The sequence below is a fragment of the Lolium rigidum genome, chromosome 3 (genome assembly GCF_022539505.1).
Source record: "Lolium rigidum isolate FL_2022 chromosome 3, APGP_CSIRO_Lrig_0.1, whole genome shotgun sequence".
In the NCBI taxonomy this organism is placed as follows: domain Eukaryota; kingdom Viridiplantae; phylum Streptophyta; class Magnoliopsida; order Poales; family Poaceae; genus Lolium; species Lolium rigidum.
In genome coordinates, this window is record NC_061510.1 from 86,356,916 (window position 1) to 86,363,452 (window position 6,537).

Genomic DNA, 6,537 nt, shown 5'->3' on the forward strand with positions numbered 1-6,537 from the left:
AAAATCATTTCGTTTTGAATACGACATCACTCCTCAGATTGTACTTTAACAAGAAAGTTTTTTTCATATTCATATTTCTTTCTGAACTAAGGTCCATAGTGTAAAGTACTAAAGTGAAAGTAAGCAATAATGATAAGGTGCAAAGAAGGACTAGACACACAAACCCGTAAGGCAATAATGACATAGATAGAGGAAAATCAGAGGATCCTGTGGGAAGGACTCCCCAGGAGTAAAGCAAGCCTCGAAAGGGCTGAGCATGAGCATGCACTGCTCTTGTTTGAAATGGAGGATCTTAGGAGGAGTGAAAGATTCGACAGGTGTGAAATCCCATCGTATTCGAGGAGTAAAAAAAATTCTGGGAATTCCCGATCGTAGAAAGGGAAGATCTAAATATGCTACAAAAAGACCTAAATCGAAATGAATGGAAGATGCCTCTGGAACGTTTTTTTTGTTTTTTGGGGGGCGATATGGAAGAAGAAAGCTCCGAGCAAAAAATCATAGCTATCGGCTCACTTATTCCTCATTACATGCAATTAATAAGAAATGATATTACTGATTCAAAAGATAGGCACATGTCTTCTTTTCTTCAATACCCAAGAATGAAGGTGCGATGCAACAAAATCTTCCATACCTTGGAATTCGAAGAATTTTATTTGCATCAATTTTCCAAAAGTTATTCCTCACAAGCTCCTCATTCCATTGATTAGTATATGGACCAATAAGCTCATTCACATGTGTTAATAGGCGCTGACCTTGAGGAGCCAAAATCTTTCTTGAATTGCTACTTGGTATCCAAGAATCTTGCCATATGTTCACCCTCGTACCATCTCCAGTTCTCCAGATCTTCTCAAGACACTAAACTCCCGCCATGATGCTTTGTCATGTAAAAGATGAGCCCTTCTTTAAATTGGCATTTAGAAGGTCTCCATCTTCAAAGTACTTGGATTTTAAGATAGTGGTACACAATGAATATCGAGTAGTGATCAACCTCCATGCTTTCTTTGCCAACATAGACAAATTGAAACAATGGATATCCCTGAAATCCATACCTCCCTTTTCCTTTGTAACACACATCTTCCACCATACAAACCAATGTATTCTCATTTGGCTTTCCTCATAACCCCACCAATAGTGCGATATCACGTGTACTATTCCCTTACAAATGGATTTAGGGATTTTGACATGACATATGATGGCGTGAATGGTGCAACCGCTTTGAGAAGAACTTCTTTCCCTCCCGAGGAGAGAATTTTATCTTTCCATCGTTCAATACGTTGACATATCCGATCAACCAAGTACTGAAGGCAATCACTTCTTTCAGCTCCGAAGTGTGTAGGCAAGCCAAGATATTTATTAGTTAAGGATTCTGTGACCATATTCAAAATGGTGCGTACCCTAGCTCTTGTATCCACATTGGTATTTGGACTAAAGAATATGCATGATTTTGCCTCAGTTACAAGTTGTCCGGATGTAGAACAATATTGAGCCAAACCCCTCTTCAAACACTCTGCATTTTCTTCATTTTCCTGCATAAGGATAAGAGTCATAGGCAAAAAGTAGGTTGGTAACCGATGGCACCTCCCTACAAAATTTGACTCCCTGTAGCTCTCCATTTTGTTCGGCATGATCAATGAGGCCAGTGAGCCCCTTTGCACATAACAGAAACAAGGAAGGGGACAATGGGTCACCTTGTCGCAGCCCCCTTTTAGGTTTTATTGTCTCTATTTCCCGAGAATTAAATTGATCGCGATATTCAACCGTTGTCGGGCAAGATATAATCATCTTGATCCATTGCAAGTCAAATCCCATCTTAATGAGCATCTTATCCAAAAACACCCACTCAATGTGATCATATGCCTTGTGCATATCCAACAATACCGCACACAATCCGACTTTTGGGATCATAACAATAAATGTATTGTTCCACCCCTCTCGTATGGACCCTGTTTATCGCCGTCAGAACCTCCTGGACTAGTTCCACCGCCCAGGCCTTTAGTAACGGTTCCAAAGGACCTTTAGTATCGGTTCGTGACACGAACCGGTACTAAAGGGTTAGCGTCAGCCCGAAAACCTTTAGTACCGGTTCGTGACACGAACCGGTACTAAAGGGTAGACCTTTAGTACCGGTTCGTGTCACGAACCGGTACTAAAGGTTTTCCTGCTGACCATGCACCTCCACACCCACCCACCCCCCTCCCCCCCCTCCCCGTGGATCGCCTTTTTTTGCTTTGTAAAATACAAATGAAAATGATAAAAAATTCAAAAAATAAAATGTTTTCAGATTCTTATATGTTATGCAACCTACTATACTATTCGGTGAAATTAAGAAATTCGATTTTTGACTATTTTTGCAAAAAAAGTTTGAAAAATGGTAAAACCGCATTAACTTTTGCATACGACGTCGGAAAAACGTATCATATATCGAAATGTTCGTGGGATAAAGTTACATTCGAATTCACCCGGGTATACCCGGTTAGCCAATTTTTAGATTCTCAAAATTTCAAATGAAAATATGAAAGCAGGAACATTTTAGTTTTTCCAGAAATTTAGAATTTTATATATTTTTAATTTTAAAAAAATTTAAATTAATAATTATAAGATTTTATGAATCCCAGAATATTACTATTACTTTTAGCAAATTATAATATTTTCAAATTTTTAGGTTTTAGGTTTGGCAAAAAAATATTAAAATTTAAAAAATAATACAAATTAAAAAATTAATTTTATTTATTTAGACAACATTATTATTATATAATTAATTTTGTTTATTAAAAAAATTATTTGGAATTTAAACAATAAAGAAGTGTGACATCGACCAACATGTTAATATGATTGATATGATACTACCATCAACAACATGTGCGCGAAGCACTTGGAAGTGAGACGGAAAGGAACTCGAAAGTTAAGCGTGCTAGTGTTGGAGTAGTGTGAGGATGGGGGGCCGACCGGGAAGTTTGACCATGGGTAAGTAATTTGACTAGAGATTAAGTGTAGTTAGAGACTAACGGAAATATTAGGAATTCTGAGAAAAAATAATAATAAAAGGGAGTGAAAAATAATTAGAAAAAAATGGATAAAAAAATAAATGAAATAGCCTTTAGTACCGGTTCGTGTTACGAACCGGTACCAAAGGTCTCCAGCCCCGCGGGCTCCTCCGTGCCCACATGGAGGCACCTTTAGTACCGGTTCGTAAGGAACCGGTACTAAAGGTTGGAGGCTTTAGTACCGGATCTTTAGTACCGGTTTCAAAACCGGTACTAAAGGCCCTTTGGAACCGGTACTAAATGGGGGTTTCTCTACTAGTGAATGACCAGTTGAACTTCCTTTTGCCGGGCTAAGAGCATCTCCTCCGGCGACCCCAAAATAGTAGCCGGCAAAACACATGCTGGCTACGGGACCGCCAGCCGCAAACACCAGTCTCCACACCGGTTAACCCATGTAGCATAAGCCGACAGCACATGGCAGATGAGAGGGAGTGTTTGCATGGTAGGTGGAGAATTAAAAATGAGAGAGAGAGAGAGAGCGGTAGGTGGAAGGGGAGAGAGAGGCTGACGAGAGGGCCATATCAGGAATCTTCCGACTGAAGTTTTGCTGATTGTGTTGCCGATGCCCCCGATAGCCTCCCTTCGTATATAGATCGGTTGGGGCTCGCCAATGTTTTTATTGGGCTCATGCTGACGTGGATTTCGTATAGGAACCACCAGTGTGAGCACTTTCTCTCACTAGGATCCCAAATTGCTGCCGGCTACGATTTAGAGCTCCCCGGTGAAGTAGATTCGGCCGTGACAGGTCCTCTCCTTAGATCCTCTAACTCATTCTAAAACTTCTAGATTCTATTCTTTGGTCCTTTTAACTCTTTTCTATTCCAGGTGTGAAGCTCTTCATGCACGGGCCGCCGTGCAATCCATCACAACACATAGGCCTCTAGATTTAGCTTTCATGCTATTCTAACAATCTTTTCTACCGTTTTTTCTCTGAGCCAACAGACTTCTTTTAAATTGAAAGCATGAAGCCCCGCTCTAAATTAATAAAGTCATGTGGCCAATAGATACAAGAATGCTGAAACAACACAGCACCCAACTCAAACAACAAAGATAAACCAGAAACATAGCTTGAGCCAGCGATGTCCTCCTCGGAAGATCGCCAGGACAGAAGAAGTAGCAGCACCAGGTAAGCATTGACATTGAGGACAGCACAGTGGTCACCAACGGTGTCAAGGAAGGAACATCTTCCTCCTCCATCGCCGAGGAGATTCCCAACCCTCTCGCCCTGGATGGATCGCAGGGCGCCGTACCGTCGGCCGGTGGAGATGTTCACCCTAGAACAAGGAGAGATACATTCCAGGAAACCAACCGGGCATACCACACAGATCACCTCGCCGCGACATGCACACCTGTGCAACGAACAACTTTGACGAGGACACCCAGGAGACAGGAAAGCTTGGGAGCAGCCATAGATCTCGAAGACGCGCGGAGCCGAGCATCAGCCACACCACCAACGGAACCACACCAACCATAGCATCGCTCGCCGTTACACCACCAGTCCCCATACGACGCATCCAAGGAGGGAACGACGCCCATGTGCATCTGCCATCCAATCCAACGGATTTTGGGCTTTCACCTAGGACGGGGGTACGAGCTGCGGAGATGTCTGGGTGCGGCAAGGGCGGCAAGGGCCTGGGCAAGGGCGGCGCCAAGCGCCACCGGAAGGTGCTCCGCGACAACATCCAGGGCATCACCAAGCTGGCGATCCGTTGCCTGGCGAGGAGGGGCGGGGTGAAGCGCATCTTCGGCCTCATCTACGAGGAGACTCGCGGCGTGCTAGATCTTCCTCGAGAATGTCATCCGCGATGCTGTCATCTACACCGAGCATGCACGCCGCATGCAAGACCGTCACCGCTATGGACGTCGTCTACGCGCTCAAGCGCCAGGGACGCACCCTCTACGGCTTCGGTGGCTAGGCTTTCCTCTCTGTGTCTTGTTTAGGGAGAGTACCTGTCTATCGTGTTGGTGTCAAATGTTGTGCCTGATGTAATGGGAGCCTGTTGCTGTGAAGTAAAAATCCTGTTATCTTGAGAATTGTCATGGTCTGTCAATCGTTTCCAGCTTATGCCCTCTTTTTTTGTTACAGCCATATTGCATGCTTGTTCGTAGCTGATTGCTTCCTTGCTCTCGTTCTTGCACTTGACTATAAAGTTGTTTTAGAGAACTGAAATTATGACTAATTGCTGAAGAAGGCACTGACTGTCATTGCCTAACTTCGCCAGCAGCACCAAGCTGAATTACACTTTGTATCTTCGAGAATTTCATGGTTGTCTGCCCCTACCAATCTAAAATCAGTTTGTGGCTAGATTTGTTTCGCTGCTGTATTTCTTATATTTAGTTAACTGATTTTCGTGCTCTGGTTCTTGCAGTTGTGGTCGCATGCCATTGCGTTTGTTTGTTTGTTTGTTTCAGAGAACTGAAATCCTGCTCATCAGTGCTGAAAGATAAGACAGGCTCGCACAAGTATCTGCTGTGCTCTGCTCACCTCTATTTTGGTTCCAATGATGCCGCTGTTTTTGCTGCCAACATTAGCAGGACTGTTACCTGGTAAGACCTTCCTTGGTTTGTGCCTCCGCTGGAGACTGTCTTCCAGAAGTAACGATGTAAACTGGCATATGCGTCTTCACATTTTTTTCGATAAAGGAGCAGCTATGCGTCTTCACATTGATGAACAGATAAACAAAACAATAGCCTCTAAAGTAATGCATGTTAGCTCAGCTGTACACCAAGCCAGTTTGAGGCACATTTACAGTGTAGGTAGCTTCACAAGAGAACGAGACGCATTTACAGTGAGGTTTCGGACAAACAGCATGCCAGAAAAATCTAGCGAAACATACCGACTGACTGCTAACACCTCTGTTTAAACTTTAAAATAGCCGGCTATAGCCAGGCTATAGCCCGGCTATAGCCTTTCGCGAGTTATGCGGCTATAGCTAGAGGCTTTAGAGGCTAAAACAGAAATAGCCGCTAATAGCCCGGCTAATGCTATTTAGCCTTAATTTAGCCTCATAGCCGCTAACTTCCCGCTTAATGGACCCAAAATTTTGGACCCAAAATTTCAGTCGACCGGCCCATTTGCTTGGCGAAATAGACACCAAGATCTAGTTATATAATTATGGGCATAACTATGTCCTAAACTACGTAATGATGTTGTAATATTTGGACAAAACTATGTATTTAACTATGTGTGAACTATTATGTGTATCTCCTATGTGAAGATGTTATTATGTTATTAATTTGTGAATTATTGATATATCTTACTATTAAATTTGAATTTGAATAGGTGACCGCCTGGTGTCACAAAGGACACTGCTGAGAATCCTCCGGAGGATAAACTCCTTCCAGCCTCCTGCTTCCCTGATCGACACGTGTCCACTTTTAGCCAAAATCCTGACGATGCTTCATCGCAGCAAAAAAAATCCCGCTTTTGCTTCATTGAAGCACAAAAACGATTCGCCTAAAAAATTCCAGCCTCCTGTTTCCCTGATCGACA

General features: G+C 43.0%; 1 pseudogene; it reads left to right on the top strand.

Moving 5' to 3' along the window:
- The first annotated feature begins 4,646 nt into the window (after nucleotides 1-4,646).
- LOC124702939 lies at nucleotides 4,647-4,960 on the top strand (annotated as a pseudogene).
- The last annotated feature ends 1,577 nt before the right edge of the window (nucleotides 4,961-6,537 follow it).